General features: G+C 47.7%; 1 protein-coding gene across 1 annotated transcript in view; it reads left to right on the top strand.

The window, feature by feature from the left end:
- The window catches only part of MED13 (mediator complex subunit 13), a 1,760,496-nt gene that overhangs the window by 98,467 nt on the left and 1,649,371 nt on the right, over window positions 1–12,658 (top strand). The window lies entirely within an intron of this gene.

The following is a 12,658-nucleotide window of genomic DNA, read 5'->3' as shown; positions in this document are numbered from 1 at the left end:
GGTGGCTTTTTTGATTGCAGTGACATCTGAAAGACGGATAATTGAGCATCAAGCTCTTTCTGTGGAACATCTTTTAACTTTTCATTAAGAAGGATGGGTGCGAAGCACCACCTTATCCTTAAGTGGTTTCGGAATTTCATTTGAACCAGTCTATCTTTACCGGTCTTCTTCCTGAACCTGGTCTCTTAATGCCGAAAGGGTCTTGCACAACCTAGACGTCGGACGAGCTCTGAAGTTCTAGCTCGACAGGAAGAGCAAACTCGGCTCTTCCCAACTATTTGTTACATTTGGCAATCCAAAGGGCAAACCAGCCTCAAAGGCATCCATCTCCCGCTGGGCTTCTTCATGTTTTCAAGACCTACAAGATTCAAGGCCTTCAACCACCAAAGGGCAGCCATGTATATCTGGTCCGGGGCAAAGCAGCTGCTGTTATCTTCCAAAAGTACATTCCTCAGGAGTCTGTTGCCAAGGTGGCTATGTGGGCCTCCCCATTGGCTTTTTGCAAATATTGCTGTCTCTACCTGAGCTCCCGGCCAGATGCGCAATTTGGCCTGACAGTTCAAGAATTTATTCCAATAAGGCACATTTCTATCCACCCGTAATACTTGTGGGAGGTTCCCAAGCACCGACCATAAGTATGGAGGGGAGGGGAGGGACGTAGGAGTATGTTAGTCACCACCTTCCCAGTCCATAGTCCCTTTTCCTCCATACGCACAGCCCCATCCCTTATAATAATTCTCCTGTTGCTTAAATGGTCGGACCTAGCGATGGAAAAGGACTGAAGGGCGACGCTGTGGCCCAGTGTTAAAATAAAATAATTAATAAAAAAAAATAGATAAGAGCTCCGTGCCAAACAAAAATGTCCCACAAGCATGGAGGAAAGGGGCTATGGACTAGGAGTAAGGTAATCACTACAGTGAGTAACTTTGTCATACTTAGACACAGCAGACATGCGGGGCGAATTTTGGCGGAAGGTACCCCTCATCAAAAGCCATGCATGGCTGCGTCGGTCTGATTTCAAGTTGCAAACCCAAACCACCCTTTTGAACATGGCTATCAAGCCCAAAACTTTGTTCGGCAAAGCGGTCGAAGATGCACTGAAGAGTGCGAAGGATGAATATGAGGAATACTCGCAAACAAACCCTTGTGCAGAGAGGAGGTTCAAACACACCCCGGTTTAGAGGACAGAACACCCAATGGTCCTTCAACTACAACCAGGGTGGGCAGAGTTGGTCCTGGGGTTCAATCACCGGGGCAGACCTCCCAACAGAACTTTCAAAGGGGCCACAGAAGGTCCAGAAGTAGGGGCAGATCCTCCTCAAGAGTGGGCTCCACCCCTCATAAGCAATGACTACCTGCTACATGTTTCCTCCCATGCCTCTCCAGTAGGAGGTTGTACTTCTCACTTTACCCACACATCACAGGGGTTCACATGTCGGACAGGTGGGTACTTTCCACCATGGCGGGGGGGGGCGACTGTTGCATAGAGCTAATATAAAGCCAACCACCCGCCAAGACGTACTGCACAGGAAGAACGTCAAGGCACTGCTGTTAAAGGACTCCATAGAAATGGTCCCAGTAAACAAGTGTATTTATTCAATATACTTCCTTGTGCCAAAGAAAGACCTAATGGTGCGCCCTGTCCTAGACCTGCACCCAGGACACACCTATGTTAAAACGGGGGGACTACATGGCAACCTTGGATATGAAAGATGGATACTTTATATGTCAATGTTCCCAGCGCACAGAAGATTCCTGTGCTTCAAGATGGCGAATCAATGCTACCAATTCAAGGTGATACCCTTAGGCATAGCCTGGGCTCCAATGGTATTCAGCAAGGTGCTAGCAGTAGTGGCAGCGCACCCACGCAGCAAATCTATCCCATGTACCCTTATCTGGACGACTGGCTGATAAAGGGGGGAATCGCCTCAAATTTGCAAACAAAATACCAAAAGAACAATCAATTTTCTGTTCTAATTGGGATTCTCCATCGAGGAAAAAAAGTCTCGTTCCAAGCAAGACGAAAGTTCTTAGGAGCGATCATTGGACAGAAGAGGGACTAATCTTCCTTTAAACGGAAGGGTGCAAAACCTACTGCTGCATACCAATTGTCTAGCCATTTGCCAAATAACCGTACGCAAAGCGGTCATGATTTACAAATGTTATGAACGAGCTAAAACAGCTGTGCCACAGAGCATAAAGTACACGGTTGCACAAGGGCTAGTGTCAGAAAACAGTTAGACATTTATTGTAGACAATATATTGCCATTGATGAATAACGCTTGTGGGTTCAGCAAAGAGCAAGCGCATTGCCTGTTCTGTGGCTTTAGCAAAGGCGATTAACAAGACATGATAGATTCCTCTTCCTAACCACAGAATAGCAGCCTCTTGTCTTTAATGCCTTGAAAATGCACATCGTGCTGACACCATCATAGTAATAACCTATGAATGTTAGTTGGCAAATAGCACGCATTCACGTACAATGCGAGCTTGGCTTCCAAAGGACATAATCGGACACCAACTGTAGACTCACAAACACGTGACGTTAGGGTCAGCTAAAGGCACTTCCTGTTGTAGATGAGCTTGTAGCAGTCAGGAGATGCTTCTGCATTGATCAGCTTTTGGACAGGAAGCATGATATGCGGTTAAAGTGTCCAAAGCAATTGTCGTGCCTAAACCCTTCAGAAAATGCATCCAATATAATGGCATTTAATACGGGCCAGAAAAGAACGCTGCGCTGTGCATGGTTGTCAAGCGGATGCCCATGCATTCTAATGGAAATAATCAAGAAGCAAAGACCTTGCCCGTCACTTGAGTTTTCACATAGGTAAATCATGTGTGCAATACACAGCTAAGCTCAAGAGCAGGTCCAGACTGTAGACGTTCTGTCCAGGCCAAGGAAATGACGCACATAGTTCATGTAGACTAATTCACGTATGTTAATATAAAAAGCAGAACAGACTGAGGCTAGAAAGAACTCGGCGGCAGAGAGAAAACGAGATCGTGGGAGACTGGGAAGAGCCTTCGATAGCAGGTCAGAGCAGCAGGTTCTCGTGGTCACTTTGCATGCAGAACAGCGAGACCTGGAAATCGTGAGTTTGTGTGTTGGTCGAACCTTTTTTGCATATGTTAGACTGACGGCGTGCTTCATTATGTCACTACACTCCTGATCATACCATAGCTTAGACTACATAACTTGAACCCCATGATTGCTCAAGCAGGTGTTTTAAAAATGATAAATTGTACTTGATCTTTGTTAGACGCCAATTATGGTTTTAGCTTATGCAATAACGCCTTCCATATACATGATGGTATGCTACATTATTATTGCTGTCATAGCAAGCATAATGATCAAAGCCGGTAGAGAACAGAAGTGATAATAAAAGATTGACTTGCTACCTTTGCTTCAGCTTCATATTTTTGAGCAATGCTTCATAAGGTGTCAGTCAAAACGAACTACACAATTTTCTGGCTGTATTTTTGTCAAGTATGACATAGGGTGCGGAACTCAAAACTGTCAAAAGCGCTAGGCCGAACCCCTGAGACGCCTCATCATAACTCAAGACTTGTGATTGTGTGCCCACTCCACACAGCCCTACCTAGGGGACGAGGTGGGCGGACAGGGAATCGCGCCCTAAGGGGCAGTCAAGTCAAAGCAATGCGCTTGCTCGGGATGATGGCTTCATGTATTTACCTGGTTCCGCATGCACAGTTGCACATGCGCCCATTGCAAGAGTGGTTAGCGATCAGGCAAGCGTCAGTGGGACAATCTAGTGGTTGTTGTGCTAACCCTAGTCCAAGAGCAACGCTGGTGGACAAAGGAAAATCTGTTTGGGGGTAGGGGGTGGAAGAACCTTTTCACATCCCTACAGTGCAATTGATTGTTGAAACAAACGCATCATTCAACAGGTGGGGAGCACATTACCTTCACCACACAGCACATGGCCTGTTGACCCATATCACAGCCCAAAATCAGATAATCCTTTTAAAGCTACTAGCAGTGTTCGAAGCCCTTCAAGCTTTTCACGTGCATCTATCAGGCCAAACAGTACAAGTCCTCAGACGGCACCACTGCCATGTTTTACATAAATAAGCAGGGAGGCACACTCTCCGTCTGACCAGGCTAGCACAAAAAAAAATATGAAGTGGGCACTCAAGCGGAACATGTTCCTAGTGTTGCAACATGTTCCAGGGCAACCCCATTCTCTGGCACACTCTGCAAAGATCCTCTCCATGAAAAGCACGAGTGACGGCTCCGCAGAATCTTTTCAGACTATTTTCCCTCTGGGTCTATCCTGTTAGACTTGTTCGCCACAAGCCTAAGCACACAATGCCCATCCTTTGTCGCAACCTGGCGATATGTGATCCAATCAAACTGCTGTGCCCCTTCAACAACCCAACACTTGGCAGCTTGGCTCCTGAAGTCATAGTTTGGTCATTTATAACTACCTCAAAGGTGTATGGAAATCCTCAAGGAGGCACGCAAACCAAACACCAGACACTTACTTTCACAAATGGAAAAGATTTGTAATTTAGTGCCAGTCAAAAAATGTAAACTCTATTGAATTACATGCTCCACTTGCTAGACTCTGGTCTAGTATTCAACTCCTTCAAGGTGCACCTAGTGGCTCTATCCATGTACACCACTTCTCAAAGCAATCTGTCCTGGTGGAAAGTCCCAGGAATTCATGGAAGGAGTAAAATGGCTTTTACGCCCCCCATTGCAAACCCGCCTCCAGGGTGGGGATCTAAATGTGGTACTGGCAAAGCTCATTGCAGTCCTAACGGGGCAGCTAGAAGTTTTCCTGACTATGCGTTCAGAGGTATGAGGGGCGGCATTGTTCAAGCATTTTAAAGGTCAGAGAAGCTGTTTTGAGCAGTATTCTGTTTGTCAGCCAGCGATTGTCTTAACTCGGATATATGCTCTCTGGGGATATTTAGTGCCGTTCTGAGAGTGTTCTGTAAGGTTTGGATTTTACTTGGGATGTATTTACTAGCTCCTATGTAAAGGGCATTGCAGTACTCCAATTTCGAGTATGAGGGCGTTAGTTGGGGTAAATGCCTTTTTGATTAGTTGAAAATGTAATTGTAGACTTTTTTCCTTAGTTTGCTTTGCTGCACGGCTAACAGATTGCTCGATGGCTTTCTACAAACAACCTCGTTGACTGATCGCTGATCAGGCGCAGCCTATATGGTCCATTTCGGGCTTCAGCCCATTCCAGTAGGGAGAGAGTGGGAAGGTACTTCATACTGACCTCTTTACAGAATGTATATTCTGTCATCCCCTTTTTTCACACCATCTGCCTTTGTAAACCATAATGGACAGAACTCTTTACATTTTGCCCTACCTGACACTGAAAATTCCTGCGGAATGACAGTGTGCAACTACTCACCCTGGAAATGTTTGAAAATCCTGTAAACCCTTTCGGCCGAATAACTTAAGGGATCTGGGGACCAAACTCTGGGCCGATCACGGCATGCTGGCTAAGGCCCCTATTTGGGTGCCGGAAGACTCCAGCGAGGTCAGTATCAGGGTTTTGAGTGACTCCGAAGGCGAGCAGCTTTCGTTGGAACTCTTATGTGCGGGTCCCTGACTCCAAGAATGCAGGCCAGCGGCTCTGTGGCGAGAATACACCTGGCAGCCAAGGCACAAAGGACAAGCACAAAGACACTAACCAATGGCCAACTCTCGATGGGAGCATCTAAGCCCATGCAGTGTCCAAGGAGACTGTCCTCTGTAACGTATGTACCACAAAAACCATTCCCTCCGAGGCCACCCCATCACGTGAGGTTTCCCACCTTTGAGTACACACCTGAACAGTTCAATAAAATCTTTGTAAAGTTTTGTAAACTTTATGGACAGGCACCCAGACCCACACCCCTCTGATGCCGTAACCCGACCCCCACACCCTCCCCTGTCGACAGACCACCAAGGCCAGACGGTAGCCGATTCGCCTGTGGACAACCAACTACAGTGCAATGAACGGCTACTAAAGGCGGCACATCTTAATATCGACACTCGGGAGGCACAGGTCGACGAGGAATTTGTGGATGACATTTTGGGTGTCAAAATGTCTTTCCCCCTCAGATGAGAGCGTATGAAAGCATATGAAACATGCTGTTGAAAGTACCTCACTACAAGGTTGGTTGCCAGATGACGGTTAGTAAAGAAATGTGCTTGCTTGGGGTGATGGCCTCATGCATTCACTTGGTTCCACGCCTGTGCCTGCATCCAATGCAGGAATGGTTGGCAAAACAATGGTCTCAGGTAAGCGGTCAATTGGACGATCTAGTGGTTGTTTCACTAACCTTGGTGCAGGCCCTTTGCTGGTGGGCCAGGGACAACCTACTAAAGGGAAAACCCTATCGCGTTCCTTCATCACAAACGATCCGGACTACAGATACCTCGCTTGCTTGCCGGTGGGGGCCCTCACTTCCTCGAACACACAGCCTCTGGATATGCGCTACGACAGACATATCAATTTCATGGATCTATTGGTAGTCCTCAAGGCTCTTCATGCCTTTCAGCAACATCTCACAGGTCACACAGTGCAAGTCCTCACAGATGGCACCCCTGCCATGTTCTATGTGAACACCCAGAGAGGCACACTCAGTCTGTCCAAGCTCTCTCAAAAAAAATGGGAATCGGCACTCAAGCGGAACATGTTCCTAAAATCTCAACATGTTCTAGGAGAACTCGATTCGCTGGCACTAACCCTGGCCCCCCACACCCCCTCCGTAGCAAGATGGTGCACAAGATGCAACCGGAACAAATTACTCCGATCCTGGGTGCTTTTATTTTGGCAAGACAACCTTGGATTCCACATCTTAAACTGGCGATCTGCGACCCAATTAAGCTCCCATACAACATGCTTGCACAACACAAGGGAGCATCCCTCCACTCTCGTCCTCATTCTATGAACTTGGCAGCTTGGTTCCTGAAGTCGTAGAGTTTGACCATTTAAATCTTCCAGAGGTGTATGGCTATCCTAAAAGAGGCACGAAAACCCAACGCCAGAAACTGCGATTTCAATAAGTGGAAGAGATTTGTGATATGGTGCACGTCACACACACACACACACACAACCCAACAGCACGTTCTCCAGCTAACATTCAAACACAAGACGTTGCCATCTGAAATGGTTTTAAATGAATACATCTCTAATTACTTTGCATCATTTGATGCTGTGAGGAACTGAATCGCATGATTTTTAGTGTTCAGTACTTTGCTTCTATACCGAGTTGTATAGACAAACGGAAAATGATTGTATACTGCAGTGATGAGGAAAAGTAAATGGTTGATTTCATGAATTGAATAAACAATTGCCAAAAGAGAAAAAGCATCTGTCTGTTCGTAAACTGAACAATTCGATTTCAATTCCATTAATTTGTATTTTACAAATAAAAAATTATATTACTCACATCTATACATTTATTAAAACATCACAGCAGTCAATAACTTCAACAGTTAATCAAATAATCTTACCAACATGAGGCAAGTTATCCATCTTCATGTCTCAAAACTTTCCTATTCAACTGGGCACGTGCACAAAAATACACAACATACTTCAATGTAGTACAGTATAATCATTTTACAGCTGACCCTGTGTGGGTCTAAAGGTTCCCTCAGAAGACACTCCTAATGTATTTTTATTATTAAATTCTAAATATTTTAGACCTCTTATCTGCAAGTCATCTTAGGCTTATACACTAAGATCTAATAAGAATTATCAACTGAGAGAATCCCCAACATCAAATATTTCTTAAAACACACAATCAGCCATTTGAATAGATTGTGTCCTCCAATGTATTCCTCATCTTGGTTGTATTCCATCCAGCTTCAGCTGCTTTGGAAATAATGTTCCCTCGGCAGAGGGCACAGTGCGTCGATGTTTGTAGAGGTCCCTCTAAGGCCTCCGTCGGGGGTGACGTCATCGTGCATACAAGTAGCACGTGCGGCGCCCGTTGGCCTACGTTCAGTTTTTCTGCAGTACGTGTTGCTTCGGAGACTCGGCGCACCTCGAGTAGTTCTGTGACGCAGTTTACTGAAGATATTCGATATGTCCTCATCTTCTCCCCCCACCCCCCCTCCCGTGCAACTACGTCCCCGTGTTCGGGATTCAAAGTGTTGATCCTGCGGTTCGAAAATGTCCATCATGGACCCGCACCGAGAATGTCTGTCTGGTGTCTCGGTGAAGGCCACGACGTGGAGGCCTGTACGAAGTGCCGGGCAATGACGGGGAAGGCAATGCGAGAGAGGAAGGGGAAAACTGCAGGTAGGTCGAAAACCCGACTGAAAAGCCTCTACCGTTGAGTCGAGGTCCCATGAGGAAAAATCTCCTCGGCGCAAAAGCATCGGTCTAGGTCCCGAAGTGGTTCACACCACTTCGTCTTTGATGAAAAAGACTCCACCGGTCCCCTTCCACCTCGTCCTCGGGCGAATCCCCAAAAAGAATGAAATGCCCCACAACATTCTTCCCCCGAAGAATGGGAAGCATTCAGAATAAAAATGATGGAGGTGTTTGAAAAGGCTAAGCCTCGGTCCGAGACTACTTCGGAAGCCGGCCGGGAGGGTTACCGCTCCGACACTTGCACGCCCTCGAGCCCGGATGATCGAAGGAGAAAGGATCGGGAACCCTCCAGGACGCCGAGCGAAAGACTGCTCGAGTAGACAGTTCGTGGTCACGGATGCCGTCTGGAACCCGACACACCTCGAAGGGTAAGTCTTCGAAGAGCGCCTCGACACCCTCGAAGCCAGCTCTGTTGACTACCACTATTCCGTTGTTGACACAATCGATGCCTTTGTCGACCCCGAAGCCCTCGGCGCCAATGATTCCAAAGCCGCCAACTCAGCCAGAAGCTGTCAAAATAACAGCAAAAGAGAAGGCTGCAAAGACTGTAATACCTTCAGGGTCCACAGATGCACCTCTCCCAGAAAAGGTTTTTAAACCTCTTCCAAGGATAGAATTTTTCAAATTTTTAACTTCAATTTTTGAAGAACAGGAGAGGTCTGATGAGGAGGATGTTCCTTTTGGACTCTAATATGGCACCCCAAATGTCTCAGAATGCCTGATTTCTGAGGAAAGCAGGATGAGGGATCTGGTGGAAACCTTGCATAATGAAAAGTGGAATTGATACTTCACCTGAAACAGATTTTGGCAGGCAATAACCAGGGGAACATGCCAGCCCCTCTTACTGTCAACTAATAACAAGTTGTCGAATATTTTGGATGGGCTAGACCACTGATTCAGTTCATCCAGGATGATCTGACCGATATACTGGATCCTGGTCCCACCGAAGATCCGATCTTGCCCTTCCATGTAGCCTTACAAAATAGGGTGGCCAAACATCGGGAGACCACGGACTTTATTCCTGTGGGGAATAAGTCCCTTACTTCAAAATGCTGCCCTTTCAGTAGCGACCCCTGGCTATCTAAGCACCCTACTCCTGAGAGTCTGGTGATCCAGGCAGCCACAGCTTCAAGTAAGGTGGTGTACCCTTCTATCCCTCCGCATAGGGACAACAAGCGTGTGGATGGTTGGGCATGCAAGGTATTTTCACCTGGGAGTATGGCGTTAAAATTGGTTAACTCCACATGTGCCTCGACAAAACGTTCGTACACTGTGTGGGAGTGCATTGCAATGGCGTCGGAGCACATACCAGAAGGGGATGGATTCCTAGCCATTGTTAAAGATGGAAAGGAAGCCATGTAGGAATCCCTTTCGTCTGGATTGGACACTGCAGATAGCGTGAGCAGGTCCATGGGCACTAGCACGGTTATGCGCAGATATGCATTGTTACGGAAGTCTGGTTTCGCAACCGATGTGCAAGTCTTCTGACCATGCCGTATGACGGGGTCTCACCTTTTTGGCAAAAAGGCTGACGAGAGCCTGGAGAGGTTGCAGATCTCAAAAGCGGCTGCCAAGTCTTTAGGAGCTGCTATTAGGCAACCTCTGCCTTTTCGTGCATCAGGACAATCTTGGAGGGGATGATCCTATTGTTGCTGCTACTCATATGGAAAGGCGATAGAATGGTCAGTCAGAGGCCATAAAAATGCCACTCATGGTGGACAAGGAAAACGTGCTGAGCCAGCCCCAGCTGCAGCCTCTTTACCATCTTCGGCCGCAGCAACTGCCACAAAACCGCATTGAGGACTTGCATCACAAGACACCTGTGGGAGGCAGGCTGTTGCAGCATCTGCAAGAATGGCGAGCCATTACTTCAGATGTTTGGGCTCTAGAAATAATAGCCCAAGGTTACTGTCTTGCTTTTCTAACGCAACCTCAAAGTAATCCACCAGGGAGACGCTCTTTGAAGTTTCCAGACCTGCTCCTACAGCAGGAAGTCTTAACCCTGCCGAGAAAGGTGCTATAGAACCAGTACCTGTAGCAGAGAGGAACAGGGGATGGTACTCCCCATATTTTTTGATTCCTAAAAAGGACGGACGACTGAGACCCATCTTGGACTTAATGGGCTTGAACAAGCTCCTCAGGAAGGACAAGTTCAAGATGATCACTCTTTCTCAGATCCTTCAGACCTTTCAACTTCAGGATTGGTTGGTGTCATTGGACCTCCAGGATGCTTATTTTCATGTGCCATTTAATCTCAAGCACAGAAAATACCGGAGGTTCGTAATTGGTGACTCGCTATCAGTTTTGAGTCCTGCCATTCGGGTTGACCGCCGCCCTGAGGGTCTTCACCAAATTAATGGTGGTGGTGGCAGCGCACCTCAGACAATTGGTTGATCAGGGCACGTTCTGCCGAACAAGCCTTGGAACAGTCTCACCTGCCCCTTCCTCCACAGACTGGGCTTCTCCAGCATTGGATCTTTCATGGATTCACATGCTTAGAATATTCCCCGTCGTCAGACTGGGACCCTCGGTACACATGTATAGCCTTTTCCTATAGGAAAACTTCTGACACTTTTGTGTCCTATCTACGTCCTTTTAGGACCCGCCTACCACGCTCCGTAGGCCGTCCCAGTATAAGAGGCCCGCCCCCGCGGCTCCCCTTCAGATTTCAACCGTCTCCAAAGTAGTGGGATCTCCTCGCGTCGTCTTACTATTTTGTACGAGGTTGTGTACCTGGAGTTGGAGTTCGAGGAAATTTTGCCTCCATGTCAGGAAAAGCGCTGTTCCGTCCATGCGCAACGTGCGGCTTGAAAAAAGTTTACGAGGGGGACAGACATATGGATTGTATATACTGCCTCCACCCTCATTATTCGACGGATAACTGCGACATATGCAAAGTGTTTTCTCAAAAGACCCTCAAAGACCGAAATCGACGGCTGGTGGCATGGCTAGATGGTTTCCAAATTCCAAAATGGCCAAAATCTCCAGGACTACGACTTTTTAAGATTGCTCGGCCTCATGGCATCCTTCATCTTCCTAGTGCCAGAGGAGATCCCTTCAATGGGTTTTAAAGACTCAGTGGTCCTAGTTCTCGGGTCAAATGACGGCTTTGCTTCATATTCCGCACAAGGTTCGGCAGGATCTTCTCTGGTGGACTTGCAAAGAGAACATCCTAAAAGGAGAACATTTTTGGCAACCATGGCCAGAGATTACAGTAGTGACTGACTGTAAAGACTGGTAGGGGGTGTCTGTACTTCCACTCTCTATATGGTAGAGGAGAGGCACAGAGAACCCCAGCCAAGATTCTCTATTTGGTAGCAATGGACGAGCAATCAAGGCCTAGCTTCTCAGGAGGTGATGCAGACTGGTTCTTAAGTACTGTGTGCTAGAGTAGTCTTTTTTCCTCCTATTAAGGTTTTACCCCCCCACCCCCCCACAATGTACCTGGTGGAGTAGAGTTCTCCGAAGATGTGTCGACCGATCCTTCTTGAGTGACTCCTAAAGCAGGAGCCACGGATCGTCGAGAGGCGTCGAGGAACTCTGCCTTCAGTGTCGGGGGAATCGACGGCCCTTCTTGAGTGCCCTCCCTTTAAGGCAGGAGTCACTGGTCGTTTAACGTCCGGCGAACAGGTTGAACTACGGCTGTGAAGTGGCAGCTTCGTTCCTATCAGTGCTCGTCGACGAGAGTGTTGGTGTCCTGCAAGGAAGGGGCGTGCGGGGCACCTCGGTGACGATAGTTCTGGACCGCAGAGAGTCGTCGGCGTCTCTGTGGTCCTTAGGTGGCGGGAAACCCATCGGCGGATGCTCGTCGACGGTCAGGCCTTCTCCAGCGGGATAAAGCGCGCGACGATGCAGACGAGAGCGTCCGATCAAATGAAGTTCTTAGGCAAACGGGAGCATGGTGGCTCCAGTCGGCAACGGCGGTTGTCGACAGTGGTGGACAACAGTCCAGGTGCTTCTCTTTGAGATTCCGTGGCAGTCCCCGTCTTGGGTCGGCAGCCTGTTGAAGGTCTGTCTACCAGGGAGCTCTGACAAAGATCAGCTGTGCACGATGGTTTCTCGTAGCTCGGGAAGAGAGCGCCTTACCAGGTCCTCTGAGTCAGTCCTTCGAGACACAGCAGCTTTCAGATTGTGAAGGAGAGCAACAGCACTTCTTCCCGTCCAGCGGGGCTTCAAGGTCAAGTTTCAGTTACTCGTCGTGGACTTCAGCTTCTGAACATGATTCCTAGCAGTAAGAGGTCCACAGATATACTGTTGATCTCCCATTCATTCCTCTGGGTCACACTCAAGCATCCAATCGCGACTAA

Source organism: Ambystoma mexicanum, chromosome 9, assembly GCF_040938575.1.
Source record: "Ambystoma mexicanum isolate Mex_15411 chromosome 9, UKY_AmexF1_1, whole genome shotgun sequence".
Taxonomy (NCBI): Eukaryota; Metazoa; Chordata; class Amphibia; order Caudata; family Ambystomatidae; genus Ambystoma; species Ambystoma mexicanum.
Note: the sequence above shows the minus strand (reverse complement) of the source record. Positions and strands in the feature narration are given on the sequence as shown.